Consider the following 22,297-nt stretch of genomic DNA (forward strand, 5'->3'; position numbering starts at 1 on the left):
CACTTTTATAGATATACTAGCATGGGTGCCCCGCGTTGCCCGGGTGTTTTGAATTGTATGCTGAGCAAAAAAAAAAAAAGGTCAATTTTTTTTATTAAATTTGACTCCTATTATTACCCAATAACATTTATTGTTTTGGGCTCAAATCGAGTTATTAAGTTAGATCCATGTCCAAGGTATATCTAAAATTTCAAGTGTGTAGACCCCAAATTGTCGGAGGAGTTTGGTAGAGTTCTCAAAAGTGAAATCGTTGAACTTTGATTCCTTAACAACCAAATTTCTGCCCGAAGACCGATCACATAGATTTTCCCAAATCTCAGTACCCTGTAAATCAAATTTCGAGTCTGTAGACTTAAAATTGACAGAGTTATTGCGTACACACACACACACACACACACATACACACACGCACACACACAGATACACACTTTTATTTCACTTTTATAGATATAATATAAAAATTTCGAGTCCGTAGACTTAAAATTGACAGAGTTATTGCGTAGGGAAATGTACACAGACAGATACACAGACACACAGATACACAGACAGACACACAGGCACGTTTATTTATATATATATATATATACTAGGATTTCAGCTCGGCGTTGCCCGGGTGTTTGGAGGTGTATACTGAGCAAAAAAAAAAAAAAAACGGTCAATTTTTTTTACTTTGACCCCTATTATAACCTGTTACCATTTATTGTTTTGGGCTGAAATCAAGTTATTAAGTTAAATTCATATCCAAGGAACCTATATCTAAAATTTCAAGTGTTTAGACCCCAAATTGTCGGAGGAGTTTGGTAGAGTTCTCAAAGGTCAAATCGTTGAACCTTGACCCTTTAACAGCCAAATTTCTGGCTGAAAACCGATCACATAGAGTTTCCCAAATCTCAGTACCATGTATATCAAATTTCGATTCTGTAGAATAACAATTAAAAGAGTTATTGCGAAAGAAAATGTACACAGACACACACACAGACACGTTCACTTTTATAGATATATATACATAGATAGAGAACCCTTATTCCAATTTTGATCCAAATCCATTTCATGTTTTTAATCAGAGAACATGCCTCAAATTTAAGGCTTAAGCTGAAGTGATCTTAACGAAAAAAAATTAAATTAACGTAATCTTTGCTTAATTAATGTCTTATTAGTGTGGATTAAATTCAATGCAAATCGGATATTATTCCCTGTAAATAAAACTTTAAAATACTGTAAAAAAAAAAAAAAAAATTTTAAATAAAAAATACTCTAAAAAACAGAAATTTGAAAAAATATTTTATGTTAAATACCTATTACAAAGGATTCATGAAAATCGGAGGTATGTAAATTTTTACCTCGCAGCTGAATAACATTTTAATTAGTTTAGAAATGACTATTGTACATACAAATATATAAATGCACATTATAAAATGGATATACGTGTATATTTGTCATGAAAGGAATAATAGATAAACTTTTCTGATCGATCTTTGTGATTTTTGTTTTGATTTTGGTGGAAATTGAATTTTCTGAACACTGTCGTCGTTTGTTTTGTTATACTTTGTTTAGTTAAAAAAAGAGTCCATTTTTTTTATTTGTTTCATTGTATAACTTAAAATAAACTTTGAAACAGCTGCAATTAAGCGTAATAATGTTGTATATACTCTTTGTTTGGAATATGATTTGAAGATGATTGAATTCGCCGTCGACACACACACACACACGCACACACACATATAAAGGGTGTCCCAATAAAAGGTATAGACTCTTTAAATTATCTCCACTTGCCACATGAATACGCTATGCCACATTTAGGAATAAAGAATGGTACTTCCAGCAGGATGGAGCATTTCCCCACTATCATCATGACGTAAGGGCATATCTTGATAGTCACTTGCGAAACACATAGTTAGGACGAGGAGGAAGTATCCAGTACTGTCCATGCTCACCGGATTTGACCGCCCCCCCCCCTGATTTTTTCTCTTTTTGGGTGGATAGGTGGGGACATGTTACACACAGGATTCACACCACAAAACGAGCTACATTGAATGAGTTGAAAGCAACCATTGAAAGATGTATCAACATACCAATTGAACTGATTATAAACGTTTTCGATTCAGTCAGTGAGTGTTGTTAGCTGTTCATGGACCACAATGGCCAACAATTTGAACATTCCATAATTAGCTGGTTTCTATATTTGTTCACAGCATTTTGATGTATGAAACTTTTCTTTCTTATTAGAAATGTTGGTTTTATAATCATTTAAAGTGTGTACACATTTTATTGGGACACATTGTATATATATATATATATATATATATATATATATATATATATATATATATATATATATATATATATATATATAAATGCAAAAATGTATGTATGTATGTATATATGTATATATGTTTGTATGCGTGTTTGTGTGTTCGCTAAAAACTTTCGACGGACACGACGAAAATTCACAAACTCGGTATCATATTGAAGCTCCTTCTTCACCCGAAAAATAGCTTAAAATTGGCCAAAAATTTTCGACGGGGGGATCAACAAAAACGGTCCTCTCGTGACGACGACCGGTTCTACACATGCGTCAGATGACGTCATGACCTGATTTAGTTTAAATAGTTGAAGAACTGACTCAGTTTAATGTACGTCGTGTTAGCTCAGTTGATTAGCGCGTTGGTTCGTTATCTAAACGTTTTGGGTTCGAATCGTGGTGTGAGGCGTCTTTTTTTTTAAATTTAAATATTGAACCAATGTTATTTAAGTCATTTTTCACGTAACGTTCGTTTTTCTGTTTTGCTTTTTTTTACTTCGCTTATCCACCCCCGACCACACACCCCAAACACCCGGGTATCCACCGATTTTTTAAATTTTAATATCGAAACAGGTTTATTTAAGCTATTTTTCACGTGTTCGTTTTTCTGTTTTCCTTTTTGTTTTTTCGATTTTTACATTTAACATCCTTCGTTTGCCTTACGTTAGTTCTTTTGTATTTTTTTTCGATGTTTTGATTACCCCCCCCCCCGCTTAAGTTTTAACGTTCGTTTTTATGTTTTCTTTTTTTACTTCGCTTATAACAAACACACCTGGTCATTGACCTCATTTGCTGAATAGCTATTGCTTACGTCGTCGTCGTCGTCGTCGTCGTCGTCGTTACGCTCTACGACTTCCGTGTGGGCACCTGTCAATTTGGTTCTTACTTAAATAAATTCAAACATCTTTCAGTAACTCATTCTGGCTGGCCGAACGGTTCATGTTTTTTTCACATGTTATTTTCAAACTTCGCCTCAAGGCTTCGGGTTCGATCCTACCAACTCCCCCCGGTTTCTGTTTTATTTAAGAGCACACACACTTCCAAACACCCCGGCAACGCTGGGTACCCCCGCTAGTATAATATAAAAGACTATATGTCTGTCTGTCTGTCTGTCTATATTTTCAAACTATCTCCTTAGAAACTTGAACATGCAGAGCGGCGCTAAGGGGCCTCAAATGATTGAATATTTTGTGGAACATTATTTTATGGGTCCTTACCCGATCAAAATAGTTTTTAAAATTTGGTCAAAATTGAAAAAATCGTAATACATTTTGTACATTCATCTTAGTTTATTCTTAATTTTTATTCAGTTCATATATGTGTAACGTTGGTATCGTGGAAACGTCACTAGCTTTGAATGCTACAGTTTTACTTTCGGTTTCGAATCTAGTTGATAGCACGCCAAATTTTTCAGTTTTTACTTTCGAAATCACGACTGCATAATAATAATATGGAATCTGGACAAATTATAATATCATATTGAAGCGTATTTTACGACCGGGCAAAGCTAGGCGCCTTCCTCTCGCTAATATATATATATATATATATATATATATATATATATATATATATATATATATATATATATATATATATTACTCGAGTTGATCAAATTGCACCCTGACATAACCATTCTCATGACAGTTTTCTCCTTACTACTTCAATGCTGGTTCATGACTAATTGGAAGCAGGTGTTTTGTTTGTGACACCATTATTAAAATTACGGACAGGGTCTACAAGCTTCCTTTATCTAATTTATTTTCAACATTGCCCCCCCCCCTTTCTAGACGTATTGCCTTTACTATGACTAAGGAATTCCATCTACCCTCTCTATGCTAATGATCCAGAACATCAGACAGGTGCTACAATTTCCTGAACTGGAACTGTGCAAGGAAATCGCATTCATCTCCCTTGCGTATAATACATGCCTAGTATTTTCGAAAATAGTCACCCACATCATACTCGTCAGAGTCAATGTCTCTTAACTTCCATTATTTATCTAACGAGAATATGTATATAAATATCCGTACACTGATGATCGTGTAAGCATGAAACACTAGTGTCTGTAGGTATGAAGAATAATCATTGTTTCGTTATAATTATAAAACATCTTTAAAAATACTTAAGGATGGACACTCTCTGTGGAATTATAACTAAAGCAGTCAGCTAGCGTCAATGCAATGTTCATAACTTCCAAATTCTGCATTTTATAGTTCTTAATTCCTTTCGGTCCCAAAAATTTGGTCAAATTTGGTCAGGGGTCAAAGTTTAATCATTTTTATCTTTAAAAGCTCTAGCAAACTCCTCCGTCAATTTTGGATCTAAACATTTGAAATTTTAGAAATTGTAGGTTACTTGGACATGGATAAAACTTTTAAATTTGATTTGAGCCCAAAACAATAAATTTTAAGGGGGGTCAAAATCAGGGTCAAAGTTTAACAAAAAATTGACCACTGCGATCTCTACCAAATTACTAAGCCAATTTTTGGTCTAAACATTTGAAATTTTAAATAAACTGTATTCATATATAGGGCAAGATTTTTAATCGGTTTTTGGCTAAAATTTTGTCTGCCAAAGGGTCAAAAGGTCAAAAGATTTTACCTTTGCAGTCTCTAGCAAACTACTCAGCCAATTTCGGGTCGAAACATTTGAAATTTTACCTAAAGAGTATTCAGTGCATGTGCAGCAAGCTTTTTAATCAGTTTCTGGACGAAAATTTCGCTGCCAAAAGGTTAAAGTTGAAATAGTTGACTTTTTGCAGACTCTACTGAACTCCTCCGCCAATTTTAGGTCTAACACTTTAAATTTTAGATGTAGGTTACCTGGACAAAACCCGTTTTGACAAAGTCAAGATTCCAACTTGTGACGAAGTCCAAATTAAAACCGAATTATAATTATTCTCTCATCAAACCGAAATTAAAGAGAGTTGGAGGAAGAGAGAGAGGGAGGAAGACAGAGAGAGAGAGAGAGAGAGATAGAGAGGAGAAGGATAGATAGATAGATATTATAAACAAGGAGACTAGTGTGTTATTTTGGTTTTTAAATTTTGCTGTCGATCAAGCAGACTTGACTTTTTGCACCCGTGTACCCCGATAAGTTTAACACTTATGATATTTTTTAACAACCAGTTAATCTCAGCCAAGCTGATTTGCACTGACATTTCGAGATGGAGAAAGCACAGACTTAATTTTACATGTCTTCCCACGTGAACAGGAAAATACGAGTAGAAGGTTTTAAATGTGGGGAGCTCATGATCTCTCCATATAAAGAGGTTCTTTATTATTGTGCCACATGTATGTATAGGTATCCGCTAGTATTCTATTTATGCGGTTTGTGCTGTAGTAACTTTGTTATATGCTGGAGCTCATATTTGCCCACTAGAGAGTTCATATCAAAACTGCCTTGGTTGCTTGCTAAGCATCCGTACACACACACACACACACACACACACACACACACACACACACACACACACACACATATATATATATATATATGTATATATATATATGTGTGTGTGTGTGTGTGTTTGTGTGTTGTCCGCAAATTAACGAAGCTAAATATTAGAATATATATATACTAGCAGTTCAGCCCGGCTTTGCTTGGTCCCTATGTACTGTTCATAACTTGCCCTACGTGTGAATATACTTTATGTAAGATCTCAAATGTGTAGACACAAATTTCGTAGAGACCGCAGAGGTCAATTTTTTTAAAACTTTGACTCGAATTGTGACCCCTTAACATTTATTATTTTGGTCTCAGATCAAAATTAAAAAAAAGTTTTAACCATGTCTAAGTTACCTACATCTAAAATTTTAAGTATTCAGATCCAAAATTGGCGGAGAAATTTGGTAGAATCTGCAAAGGTCAACTCTTTCAACTTTGACCTTTTGGCAGCCAAAATGTTTCCCCAAAACTGATTAAAATGATTTCCCTATGTCTGAATATTCCTTATGTATAAACTTCAAATTCTTAGACCCAAAATTGGCTGAGTAGTTTACTAGAAACTACAAAAGTCAAATCTTTTGAACTTTGACCCCTTGGCAGCTCAAATGTTCGACCCAAACTGATTACAAACTGCCCTCTCTCTGAATACCCTTTATGTAAAATTTACAAATGTTTAGACCAGAAATTGGCTGAGTAATTTGGTAGAGACCGCAGAGGTCACTTTTATTAAAAACTTTGACATCAATTTTGAGCCTATAACATTTATTCTTTTGGGTTCAAATTAAATTTAAAAGTTAGATCCATATTCAAGTAATCTACATTAAAAAATTAAAGTGTTTAAACCCAAAATTGGCAGATGATTTTGGTGGAGTTTTCAAATGTATAATCGTTGCTTTTTGACAGCTTGACAGCCAAATTTCTAGCCGAATTAAAAAAAAAGATTTTCGAAAACCTTAATACGCCTTATGCCAAATCTTGAGTCTCTAGACCGAAAATTGACAGAGTAATATGGTAGAGAAATCTACACAGATACACACACATACTTTTTCACTTTTATAGATATATAGATTAATAAAAAAGCAATTCAAATGACCTAATATTTGTGTAACAATCGATAAAACTACTAACATATACAAATTAGATTACCAAATATATAAGGAATCATACAGTAAATAGTAAATATAGAATAGCAAACGTTTAGAAATCAGATGATAAAAACTCCACTAAATTAATTTTTTAAAAATACATAAATATTTATACCTAGTGAACCTAGATTCAACCTGAAGGATCGCAAAGTTAACTTTGCTAGATGATTTCCAGATTAGCTTAATAACCCTCAGTGCATTTGGTGTTAGTAAGAAAATACTAGATATAATATCACTTAATATGAGATTTTTAAATGTTTTAAGCACGTTAACAACTAAAGTGGATTTATATTTATACAATTTGACATAGATACATACTATTCACCAAATACGCCTACATTTTGGTGCAAGACGAAATCAATGGCTGCAGAAGAGATTGCAATGAAACTAGTTAAGTAAATGCAATGTTACTTTAGCATTAAAAGAACATAAGCTTGATATATGATACAACAATGGGTTCAGTGGATTCAGCCTAGGTAACTGATTTGGTGGGAATATATGTTCTTCTGGAAAATAAGAAAATTCGGTTCTAGAATTAAAGGGAGTGTTATACAGAGATGATATCTTACTACAAAGTGTTCGGATAGACAATTAGGAAATGTTTTTCATAGGCCTCATAAGTTATTTAACAAAATTGAGCCTAAAATAACTATTGACAAGAATGATAAAAAATCTTGGAGCATTGCCTATTTTTTGATATAAATTCATTAAAGCCATATCTAATCAGTAAGTAGACTATATATATATATATATATATATATATATATATATATATACACACATATATATATATATATATTATCTAATCGTCCTAAACTTATAAAGAAAATATTAAAAATCATATATCTAGTAAACTTTCAAATATACCAGCAAACACACACACACACACACACACACACACACACACACACACACACACACACACACATATATATATATATATATATATATATATATATATATATATATATATATATACACGAGACATCTCTGGCTCGATTAGCGAAGATCTAATCCATTCAGCTACCATTAACCGCGTGAAATAACGTCGAATTTAAACATTTTTAATTTTAAATGTTCATTTACGTCAGATATATATATATATATATATATATATATATATATATATATATATATATGTTTCTAATGTTTCTAACGTTAGAAACGTTAGAAACATTAGAAACGTTAGAAACATTAGAAACATTAGAAACGTTAGAAACGTTAGAAACATTAGAAACATAAGAAACATTAGAAACGTTAGAAACATTAGAAACGTTAGAAACATTAGAAACGTTAGAAACATTAGAAACGTTAGAAACATTAGAAACATTAGAAACGTTAGAAACATTAGAAACATTAGAAACATTAGAAACGTTAGAAACATTAGAAACATTAGAAACGTTAGAAACATTAGAAACATTAGAAACGTTAGAAACGTTAGAAACGTTAGAAACATTAGAAACGTTAGAAACATTAGAAACATTAGAAACGTTAGAAAAGTTAGACACGTTAGAAACATTAGAAACATTAAAAACATTAGAAACGTTAGAAACGTTAGAAACATTAGAAACATTAGAAACGTTAGAAACATTAGAAACATTAGAAACGTTAGAAACATTAGAAACATTAGAAACATTAGAAACATTAGAAACGTTAGAAACATTAGAAACGTTAGAAACATTAGAAACGTTAGAAACATTAGAAACATTAGAAACATTAGAAACGTTAGAAACATTAGAAACATTAGAAACATTAGAAACGTTAGAAACATTAGAAACATTAGAAACATTAGAAACATTAGAAACGTTAGAAACATTAGAAACATTAGAAACGTTAGAAACGTTAGAAACGTTAGAAACATTAGAAACCTTAGAAACATTAGAAACATTAGAAACGTTAGAAACGTTAGAAACATTGGAAACATTAGAAACATTAGAAACGTTAGAAACATTAGAAACATTAGAAACATTAGAAACATTAGAAACGTTGGAAACATTAGAAACATTAGAAACGTTAGAAACATTAGAAACATTAGAAACGTTAGAAACGTTAGAAACATTAGAAACATTAGAAACATTAGAAACGTTAGAAACATTAGAAACGTTAGAAACATTAGAAACGTTAGAAACGTTAGAAACGTTAGAAACATTAGAAACGTTAGAAACATTAGAAACGTTAGAAATATTAGAAACATTCGAAACGTTAGAAACGTTAGAAACATTAGAAACGTTAGAAACGTTAGAAACGTTAGAAACATTAGAAACGTTAGAAACGTTAGAAACATTAGAAACATTAGAAACATTAGAAACGTTAGAAACGTTAGAAACATTAGAAACGTTAGAAACGTTAGAAACATTAGAAACATTAGAAACGTTAGAAACATTAGAAAAATTAGAAACGTTAGAAACGTTAGAAACATTAGAAACATTAGAAACGTTAGAAACATTAGAAACGTTAGAAACGTTAGAAACATTAGAAACATTAGAAACGTTAGAAACATTAGAAACATTAGAAACATTAGAAACATTAGAAACATTAGAAACATTAGAAACGTTAGAAACATTAGAAACATTAGAAACGTTAGAAACATTAGAAACATTAGAAACATTAGAAACGTTAGAAACATTAGAAACGTTAGAAACGTTAGAAACATTAGAAACGTTAGAAACGTTAGAAACATTAGAAACATTAGAAACGTTAGAAACATTAGAAACATTAGAAACATTAGAAACGTTAGAAACATTAGAAACGTTAGAAACATTAGAAACATTAGAAACGTTAGAAACGTTAGAAACATTAGAAACATTAGAAACGTTAGAAACATTAGAAACGTTAGAAACGTTAGAAACGTTAGAAACATTAGAAACGTTTGAATGGCAAAACACAGTCAACCCTAACGCCAAAGACTAGAAAATTGAGTTTGGGTTTACTTTCGACAATCTCTTAACAGCAGAATCAAGCACAGGCAAGAAGCGGCTTCAATTATGCATCCTCTCGGATTGTCATAACACCTGTCACATTCGTAGCAGGGTCCGCAAAAGCGTAACGGGAGCAAAGAGCCACATCCGTGCCTCGAACCGGGAGACTAAAGTAATATCATATTGATATGCAAAACATGGCCTTACTTTAAATCGAATGAGCAGCGATCATATGTATGTGATTTTGTGCACTAAAATGACTCCTTATTAAGCTCTTAATCAGTTAAAACGCATTAACGATCACATCCCCCGTATCACGCATATCCCATACATGTAGTGCATTTAAAAATCACAACAAATAAATATGTACTTTAAATACCAATTATGTACACGCACGCACACACACACACACACACACACACACCTACGTACCTATCTATCTATCTATCTATCTATCTATCTATCTGTCTGTCTGTCTATCTCTCTCTCTCTATATATATATATACATATATATACATATATATACATATATATATATATATATATATATATATATAGATAGATAGATATAGATCGATATAGATATAGATATATGTATGCGAAAGAGTACTGTATGTGGATGACTACAATGCTCCTTATCTTGAGTTGAGCATATTGAGAAGTGATGCACGAATTATCATTAGCGTATAAAGCGATGCTCTTTTTGTAAACAAATCAAGCTTAGGTATTTCAGACGATATCAAAATAACGTTTATTCACGACTGGGTCAGCAGACACCGATTAGCGTAATGGTTAGGAACCTTGACTGTCGTACAGGCGGTCGGATTTCAATCTTGGCTTGAGGCAGTTGCCTGTCTAGCAACACTGATGAGCTGCGAAACAGTATTGTATATAGATGATTGTATATATATATATATATATGTATTATATATATATATATATATATATATATATATAGTTACACATTTCTTTTTATGAAGTCCAAGGAAGCGAGATTGAAGTTTGTTTTTGAATTGAGTGTCGTATCATTTATACTGACGTTGCCTAAATGTAGCATCGCCAAGTATCACCATCATTTTCTCGATATAAACGTTTTGGCCGAGAATGACGACTCCAGAAACTTTGGTTTTGTAATAAAATGTCTTTATTGGACTTCAAAAACTTAATGGCTGTAAAATGGTTGACTTGCAAGACAAAAGATTTCGAGTCAATAGGACTACGGACGAAACTGTGCGCAATATAAACAAGACGTACTTTTAACCAGGATATATCCTCAGACGAAGAGGGCACGTGTTTCTTCAACTGTAGATACAGCATTTCAAATTCAGCAAATACCTCTTCCTTGTAAATATATGAAGGAGGTATGCCAAAATCAAGGCCATGTGAGAGGACAACTTTTTCAGTGTCAGACAATGAATATTGAGAAAAATTTTAAATATTCCTTTCATTCGTCTGAGCTGAGCCAAACTTTCTATTAATACAACTCAGAAAGTTTTGAGTTTTCGAAGTGAGTTTTTCTTTGCATAAAATATCACCAGCAGAAATATAACTAGAAAATTGTATTTTGTCAAGGAATGAGAAATTCGGCATCCCAAGGCTCCACAGCCGGCGATATTCATATATGCTAATTTATATATATATATATATATATATATATATATATATATATATATATATATATATATATATATATATATATATACTAGCAGGCTGCCTTACGAAACTCGGTTGTAAAATGCACTTAAATATGATATTTTAATTTATGCAGATTTCGTATTTATTACTATAGACCTAACCCTATATTGATTATTATATTGTACCTAATACCTATGTATTAGGTACAATATAATAATAGTGCTTTCAAAAATGAGAAAACATATGGCTTGTATAGCAACAGCTAGTATCGAAGTAAAAACATCTAACGTCCCATCGTTATTGGTTACCATTTAGGCCACCAACAGATGGATATCAAAATTTAAAAAGATTAACCAACATTAACATATAATTGTATATATGCGCATGGGTAGAGAAGCATATTAATTCGACTTACACTTGCCATCTTCAAATTTTATCAATTTAACCCCTTAGCTGCCATTTTACCGTATAAAAACCAATAGTGAATTTTTTTCCATAAGTGCAAATTCCCTGTATATCAAGTTTTAAGTGACAGAGTAGTTTTGTAGAGACCGTTTCTGGCAGAGAAAGACAGACACACAAAGGTCATCTATTATATTATTAAAGGGGGAGTCATCAGATAGTAGGGATAATTGTTGATAGCGGTTGTAGCTGGACGAGTGCCCTTTTAAATGTAAGGGATCATATATTGCAGCTCCGACGAGCACTTACCATAAACATAATGATAGAGCAGAGCTTGGCTCGCAACAGCTAATCTTGTTGCAGGGAGGAATAAATAAATATTCGTTTATTTAAATCTTTGCGTCGTTTAGCTTTTAAACGTATTATATATACATCTTTCAATTCAAAAAAACATTTTACATAACAATGAACCTTATCATTAATTAAAAATAACAAAATCGTTATAGGTAATAATAATAATAATAATAATAATAATAATAATAACAACAACAACAACAATAATAATAATAATAATAATAACAACAACAACAACAACAACAATAATAATAATAATAATAATAATAATCATAATAATAATAATAATAATAATAATAATAATAATGGAAGAGGATCGAGGAGGATGGAAAGACCAAGGAGAGGAAGCACTAACCAGACTTCCGCTGGATGAGGGTCAAGAGGACTGGGATTTGGGGGAGGGTTACACTCACCCACATTCCACTGAAGACTAATGGTTGCTGTCAACGAAAAATCAATGGTAAACGGCTGTTGCAATAACGCAAATTCATCTGCAAAGGTTATCGAAAGAAGCGGAGAGTACTAGACATCTGGGGAAACTTAGACTCTAGAGAACACCACAGGTTGTTCTTAAAGAGAAATCTTTGATGACGAGACTACTTCTCTTAGTAAATAATAATAATAATAATAATAATAATAATAATAATAATAATAATAATAATAATAATAATAATTAGCAGAGGACGCCAGGCATAGTCCGGGCGTAAAATACGCTTAAATATGATATTTTAATTCATACAGGTTTCGTATATAGGATCTATCGATCTCTTATATGATAATTTGATCGCAGAAATTCCCTCTGGACCAAACTACTGTAGTGCAAGAACAAAAGCCACATACAAATTTATTATGTTTGCAGTATTAGCCACTATCTTAATTACTTTAGAACGACATTACCTACACATTTAGGTATTACATTAAAGTCTTACGTTATTTCATAGGAGCGATACGATGACTATCTAACCATCTTTAGAGATGGTAGTTCCTATTTTTCTCTCTATCTATCATGTGCTCCTGTTAAAGAGCATCTCTCCCCCCCTCTCTGGCTTTCTTACTCTTTCTATTTTCTCTCTCTGTGTCTCTATTAGAGACTAGAGAAAGAGAGAGAGAGAGAGAGAGAGAGAGAGGGAAAGAGAGAGAGAGGTGAATAACGTGGACAGTGGACACGTTTGCAGAAGAAGGGTCAGCTGACCAGATGACGTGGTGTCATGTGATGAGGTTAGCTGATTCTTTCTTGGCAGTTTGGTTTCGGGTGTTGAAGAAGACAGACGGCTTTTCAGCTGTCCCTCCCCCTGGGCTGGGGAGGACGCTGACGTGTACCAAGCAAGCAAGCAAGGTTCACCTCCATTCTGTGTCGACCTTTGGAAGGTGAATAAAAACATAAAACCTTAATTATCATCTTGGAGTGAATTCTTCATCCAACAGGCCAGCTCCCCTCCAAGAGACAATGAAACCAGAGGAACAACCGACGACACATAAATGAAAAGGTATGTTAACAAATGCATGTACACAAACACACACCCACGAAGACATGAACAATAAGATTAGAAACTAGACGATCACGTACACGAATCTCCTTCTTGACACTATTCCCTTTATGATACAGTCTCCTTTATGACACCCGACTATATAACACTCCCACTGCCCCTACTAAACACCGGCAACATCTCTACATATTCCTACTATGCTGGGGGTTCGCCGCTCTTAACTGGTTCATCGACACCTACACAGATCATAACATTTACATTTTTCTTATTTCTAGATAATAATTTCTCCCTATACGGAATCCAGCACTGCTGATTGGCTGCGACATAGACATTCTCATATTCTGCTATTCGAATCTCCCATCATTAAACGAACAGTTCGACACTTAAAAACATGCTGCTATTTATATACATATCCATTTGTTTCTATTTTATTTTTAATTATCTACATTACCTTTGCATTCCGGGACTATACTGATATTATATTAAGTAGTTGCTTCTGCAATTATATTTATCCAGCCACGAAAATTCAAGATTACATGCATACAAAGCTACGTAAAACTGCTTCTTTCTTCACTTACTATCGTCATTATTCAACCCCCTTCACTCTCACTCTTTCTCTGTCTCTCCCTATTTGTTTATCAATTGCCCTATGCGAATCTGCGTCCGTTAGCACATTCGTCTTTACTCGGTTGTTTGTATCACGTCACATTTTCTTGGCAGTTGTGTGCGTTAATATCCTCACATTCGCCTGCTTTTCATTTTTTTTTACATGATATGTGTAATTTATTATTATTTAAATTTTTAGCATTATTTATTTGTTTATTTGTTTATTTCAATATGTATTAATTTATTTGTTTATTTCAATATTTATTCATTTATTTGTTTATATCAATATTTATTAATTTATTTGTTTATTTCAATATTTATTCATTTATTTGTTTATTTCAATATTTATTAATTTATTTGTTTATATCAATATTTATTCATTTATTTGTTTATTTCAATATTTATTCATTTATTTGTTTATTTCAATATTTATTCATTTATTTGTTTATTTCAATATTTATTTATTTATTTATTTATTTCAATATTTATTCATTTATTTGTTTATATCAATATTTATTCATTTATTTGCTTATTTCAATATTTATTCATTTATTTGTTTATTTCAATATTTATTCATTTATTTGTTTATTTCAATATTTATTCATTTATTAGTTTATTTCAAAATTTATTCATTTATTTGTTTATTTCAATATTTATTCATGTATTTGTTTATTTCAATATTTATTCATTTATTTGTTTATTTCAATATGTATTCAGTTATTTGTTTATTTCAATATTTATTTATTTATTTGTTTATTTCAATATTTATTTATTTATTTGTTCATTTCAATATTTATTCATTTATTTGTTTATTCCAATATTTATTCATTTATTTGTTTATTTCAATATTTATTCATTTATTTTTTTATTTCTATATTTAATCATTTATTTGTTTATTTCAATATTTATTCATTTATTTGTTTATTTCAATATTTATTTATTTATTTGTTTATTTTAATATTTATTCATTTATTTGTTTATTTCAATATTTATTCATTTATTTGTTTATTTCAATATTTATTCATTTATTAGTTTATTTCAATATTTATTTATTTGTTTATTTCAATATTTATTCATTTATTTGTTTATTTCAGTATTTATTTATTTATTTGTTTATATCAATATTTATTCATTTATTTGTTTATTTCAATATTTATTCATTTATTTGTTTATTTCAATATTTATTCATTTATTTGTTTATTTTAATATTTATTCATTTATTTGTTTATTTCAATATTTATTCATTTATTTGTTTATTTCAATATTTATTCATTTATTTGTTTATTTCAATATTTATTTATTTATTTGTTTATTTCAATATTTATTCATTTATTTGTTTATTTCAATATTTATTCATTTATGAGTTTATTTCAATATTTATTCATTTATTTGTTTATTCCAATATTTATTCATATATTAGTTTATTTCAATATTTATTTATTTATTTGTTTTTTTCAATATTTATTCATTTATTTGTTTGTTTCAATATTTATTCATTTATTTGTGTATTTCAATATTTATGTATTTATTTGTTTATATCAATATTTATTCATTTATTTGTTTATTTCAATATTTATTCATTTATTTGTTTATTCCAATATTTATTCATTTATTTGTTTATTTCAATATTTATTCATTTATTTGTTTATTTCAATATTTATTCATTTATTAGTTTATATCAATATTTATTCATTTATTAGTTTATTTCAATATTTATTTATTTATTTGTTTTTTTTCAATATTTAATTCATTTATTTTTTTTTCAATATTTATTTATTTATTTATTTGTTTATTTCAATATTTATTTATTTATTTGTTTATTTCAATATTTATGCATTTATTTGTTTATTTCAATATTTATTCATTTATTTGTTTATTCCAATATTTATTCATTTATTAGTTTATATCAATATTTATTCATTTATTTGTTTATTTCAATATTTATTCATTTATTAGTTTATTTCAATATTTATTTATTTATTTATTTGTTTCTTTCAATATTTATTCATTTATTTGTTTGTTTCAATATTTATTCATTTATTTGTGTATTTCAATATTTATGTATTTATTTGTTTATATCAATATTTATTCATTTATTTGTTTATTTCAATATTTATTCATTTATTTGTTTATTTCAATATTTATTCATTTATTTGCTTATTTTAATATTTATTCATTTATTTGTTTATTTCAATATTTATTCATTTATTTGTTTATTTCAATATTTATTCCTTTATTTGTTTATTTCAATATTTAATCATTTATTTGTTTATTTCAATATTTATTCATTTATTTGTTTATTTCAATATTTATTCATTTATTTTTTTATGTCAATATTTATTCATTTATTTGTTTATTTCAATATTTATTCATTTATTTGTTTATTTTAATATTTATTCATTTATTTGTTTATTTCAATATTTATTCATTTATTTGTTTATTTCAATATTTATTCATTTATTTGTTTATTTCAATATTTATTAATTTATTTGTTTATTTCAATATTTATTCATTTATTTGTTTATTTCAATATTTATTCATTTATTTGTTTATTTCAATATTTATTCATTTATTTGCTTATTTTAATATTTATTCATTTATTTGTTTGTTTCAATATTTATTTATTTATTTGTTTATATCAATATTTATTCATTTATTTGTTTATTTCAATATTTATTCATTTATTTGTTTATATCGATATTATTTCATTTATTTGTTCATTTCAATATTTATTCATTTATTTTTTTATTTCAATATTTATTCATGTATTTGTTTATTTCAATATTTATTCATTTATTTGTTTATTTCAATATTTATTCATTTATTTGTTTATTTCAATATTTATTCATTTATTTGTTTATTTCAATATTTATTCATTTATTTGTTTATTTCAATATTTATTCATTTATTTGCTTATTTTAATATTTATTCATTTATTTGTTTGTTTCAATATTTATTTATTTATTTGTTTATATCAATATTTATTCATTTATTTGTTTATTTTAATATTTATTCATTTATTTGTTTATTTCAATATTTATTCATTTATGAGTTTGTTTCAATATTTATTCATTTATTTGTTTATTCCAATATTTATTCATTTATTGGTTTATTTCAATATTTATTTATTTATTTGTTTTTTTTCAATATTTATTCATTTATTTGTTTGTTTCAATATTTATTCATTTATTTGTTTATATCGATATTTATTCATTTATTTGTTTATTTCAATATTTATTCATTTATTTTTTATTTCAATATTTATTCATTTATTTGTTTATTTCAATATGTATTCATTTATTTGTTTATTTCAATATTTATTCATTTATTTGTTTATTTCAATATTTATTCATTTATTTGTTTATTTCAATATTTATTCATTTATTTGTTTATTTCAATATTTATTCATTTATTTGCTTATGTCAATATTTATTCATTTATTTGTTTATTTCAATATTTATTTATTTATTTGTTCATTTCAATATTTATTCATTTATTTGTGTATTCCAATATTTATTCATTTATTTGTTTATTTCAATATTTATTCATTTATTTTTTTATATCAATATTTATTCATTTATTTGTTTATTTCAATATTTATTTATTTATTTTTTTATTTCAATATTTATTCATTTATTTGTTTATTTCAATATTTATTCATTTATTTGTTTATTTCAGTATTTATTTATTTGTTTATTTCAATATTTATTCATTTATTTTTTAATTTCAATATTTATTCATTTATTTTTTTTTATTGCAATATTTATTTGTTTATTTGTTTATTTCAATATTTATTCATTTATTAGTTTATTTCAATATTTATTCATTTATTTGTTTATTTCAATAGTTATTCATATTTGCTTATTTCAATATTTATTCATTTATTAGTTTATTTCAATATTTATTCATTTATTTGTTTATTACAATATTTATTCATTTATTTGTTTATATCAATATTTATTTATTTGTTTGTTTATTTCAATATTTATTCATTTATTTGTTTATTTCAATATTTATTAATTTATTTCTTTATATCAATATTTATTCATTTATTTGTTTATTTCAATATTTATTCATTTATTTGTTTATTTCAATATTTATTCATTTATTTGTTTATTTCAATATTTATTCATTTCTTTGTTTATTTCAATAGTTATTCATTTATTTATTTATTTCAATATTTATTCATTTATTTGTTTATTTCAATATTTATTCATTTATTTGTTTATTTCAATATTTATTCATTTATTTGTTTATTTCAATATTTATTCATTTATTTGTTTATTTCAATATTTATTCATTTATTTGTTTGTTAAGAGTGTCAATTGGACAATATAGTAATCGTTAGACAATCAGATTGTAGCCAGCTGGAAAGCAGAAAAACGGAAGACAGTTACACAGGCGTGCAGTTCTAAGAAAGAAACTTTGTTCATGGAATCTACATTTATGTTTAGGCACAGATAAAGAGTGGGAGGAATTATTGATAGTGTTTTCAGCTAAACGAGTGTTTCTTGTGAAAGTTTGGCGAGGGGGACAATAGATTGAAGCTCAGTCGAGCACTTGCCATGAGAATAACGATAAAGCAGAGACAAACTCGCAACATGTCTTCTGCGAGATAGATGTTGCATAGAAGAGAAAAGGATATCCCCTACGAGGCTACGAAGTCTATTTTGAACTCTATTAAGACAGGACAAGTCCTTTCTAGCAGCTCCTGCCCAGATGTGGCAACAGTACTCCATCCTTGGACGTACCTGGCTCTAATATAGGTAGAGAATTGCATCAGCAGGTAGATATCTACTGGATTGGTAGAAAGATCCCATCATTTTTTCAGCGACCTTGGCAACAGATTTGATGTACATATTCCATTTTAGATCAGGAATAAAGGTCAAGCCCAGAAGCTTGTCAAAACATGGAGCCTCTCCGAGACGAGAGCCATTCATTTCAATAGATGCCAGATGCGGATCAGAACGTTGATGATGCTTGGTTTTAGATGTATTAAAAGTAACCAGCCACTCCTTTCCAGAGGAGAGAGAATCGGAGAGAACTTGGTCGTTTATGGTCTCAGATGTGCTACCATAGATAGTAGTGTCATCAGCATAAATGTCTACGAATGATGTAAGGATGTGATTCGGAAGATCATTAATGTAGGTCAGGAAGAGAGTTGATCCCAGGATGAACCCCTGAGGGACTCCAGCATTAATACTAATGTACTAATGTTACCGCGTTATTGTGTAACATAGTCTTCTTAACTTAAATTCACTTTTACGATATCTCTATTATTAAATTGTTAGGTGAAAGTACATTATAGTTACAAAACTTACACTACCCATGTTTATAATGTGTTTCTAAATAATTATGTTATTTCAGCACGCTAACATACGTGCATAAGTACCAGAAAATATTCATCCTTTATTGAAAAAAAAAAAAACTTTGCTTATTAAAAAGTGTGTCTTTTTTTTACAACAGTACCCACCGTGCTATAAAATCCCCGACATCCACATGTTTAAAAACTCTTTCGGGATAAACACTCCGAACCTTACTATGTTTCGGCTTTTGAGCGTGCTTACTCCGAAAGCCCTTCTTGACATGTGGAGGTTAAGGTATTTATACTACGCTGGCTACTAAAATATTCGTAAAAATATTTGACGACAGTACAAAACACAGTGTAAAAACCCTCAATATTCTCATGTTAGGAACAGCTTGCGGAGTAAACACTCTCTACCTTCCCATGTTCAGAACGGCGTTCGAGGTTGGGGTGTTTTTCTGAAAACCATTCTTAACATGGGGAGGATGGAGGTTTTAAAAATATAAAAAATTGCAAACAACAAAATGAATAAATAAAAAAAAAAAATAAAATTAAAAAAATAACATAAAAAATAAATAAACTATGCAAAGTGCAAGTTTTCTTGAATATATATATACACCCCCACACGCATATATATATATATATATATATATATATATATATATATATATATATATATATATATATATATATATATATATATATAGTACGTTTACAGTAGATTTCACTTTAAATTGATTGTATTTATACTTTTTTCGGTCTCTTTGTTTGGATATTTGTCTGCGTCTGTTATTTTGTTAGGCTTAATCCAGTGACTACCGGTCTAGCCCAAACCATAATATATATATATATATATATATATATATATATATATATATATATATATATATATATATATATATATATATATGTATGAGTGTGTGTGTGTGTGTGTGGACGTATATATATATGAGTGTGTGTGTGTGTGTGGACGTATATATATATATATATATATATATATATATATATATATATATATATATATATATATATATACTTGAGTTCCTTTAGCTTTAATCGAAATTGAAACCAGAACTTATGAATAATTTTATAGATGGAAGGTCATGACAATTAAACGACAGTTTCTCGGAAGAAAAAAAAAACTCAGCGTGACACACAAAGTAACGCTATCGTATTAATATATAGACAAGCAGGCCGCCCAGCATTGCCCAGTCCTGAAATACGCATAAATATGATATTTTAATTAATGCGGATTTCGTATTTATTATTATATTATATTGGCCCAATATATAGTAATGATTTAAAAAGTTTTTAAAAAATGACTCGTGTACCACCACCACGAATCGAAATCAAAACGTTTAGCTTACACTTTACTTTTTCCTTTGATTTGTATGCCTGAGATATGAAGACATGTTTACTGCAAGAATAAAAATTAAAACATGGACCAATAGCTATTACGTTACACATGCATAATGCATATTCGTAATGTCGTTTGTTCGGCGTTCGCCCTGGCAAATTCCATCTTCCCATCCCCTATATAATAAATTTCATGTATGTAAGCTAAAAGCTGACAGGGGTAGGCAATATTTTTTTAACCAAATATATATATATATATATATATATATATATATATATATATATATTAATTATTAAAATAAGTAAATACCTACAGACACTAGTTTTTCATCCTTTCGGGATTCTTCAGTGCAGGGTGTCACGATTAACACCAGCCGAACGATTCGAACCCCGCACCACGAGACATCTCTGGTTCGATTACACCTAATACTTAACTAAAGATGATCATCCCATAAGAAAACCGAAAAAACTAATAGGGAATTAATTAAGATGAATGTTTAAAAGAATATACAAATTAGCTGGGTTTTTCGCAGCTGAAATTCCTCGACTCATATATAACAACATTGTATTTTTTGTTTTTTTGATAAAAAGAAAAACGTGCTTTTAATATGAATATATCAACACACACACACACACACACACATACACACACACATACACACACAGAGCACGCTGTCAACTTACCCACAGTAGAATTGTCACGGCCCGTTGTTCTATCATTGTTGCTAAGCGACAACATGGAAAAATGGCTTTATCGATGATAGATAAATTAAAATAACGGTTTCGATTATCGATTATCGGTAATTATCGGGGTTATTCTGGGACAAAACTTAACTAAGATCACTCCCAGACTTATACACTAAAGCTCAGTAAATTTTAAAGAAAATCCGTGCAGCCATTTCGGAGTCTATAAGGAGCGAACTCACGCACACAGACAAAGTTGATTTTATTTAATTGTAATAATAATAATAATAATAATAATAATAATAATAATAATAAATAATGATGGGACGATTCCAATATTTTTCCCGATTCCGATACAATTCCCGATTCCTACTAAATTCCCGATTCCGATACAATTACTGATTCTGATCCCGATTTATAAAAAAAATATCTAAATATTAAACATTTTTTTTTCCCTCGATTATCATAAAAGCACACGTCGTATATATAGATATTTTTTCAAACGTAAAAGCACATTGGCAAGGAGATTATCCATAGATTTTAGTTTTACTGAGAGTTTAAAAATCACTAAATATTTCTTATTTTATTATTACTACCAACAGTGGAAGGTTTTATTTGAAAAAAAATCAAATTTAAAAAAAAAAAGTAAATTAAAA

The 22,297-nt window shown here is 28.8% G+C and overlaps 1 protein-coding gene across 1 annotated transcript in view; it reads right to left on the minus strand.

The window, feature by feature from the left end:
• The window catches only part of LOC145268624 (regulator of G-protein signaling 1-like), a 60,112-nt gene that overhangs the window by 36,892 nt on the left and 923 nt on the right, over nucleotides 1-22,297 (minus strand). The gene's annotated exons all lie outside the window — the stretch shown is intronic.

Source organism: Euprymna scolopes, chromosome 44, assembly GCF_053919585.1.
Source record: "Euprymna scolopes isolate OS-2025 chromosome 44, ASM5391958v1, whole genome shotgun sequence".
Lineage (NCBI taxonomy): Eukaryota > Metazoa > Mollusca > Cephalopoda > Sepiida > Sepiolidae > Euprymna > Euprymna scolopes.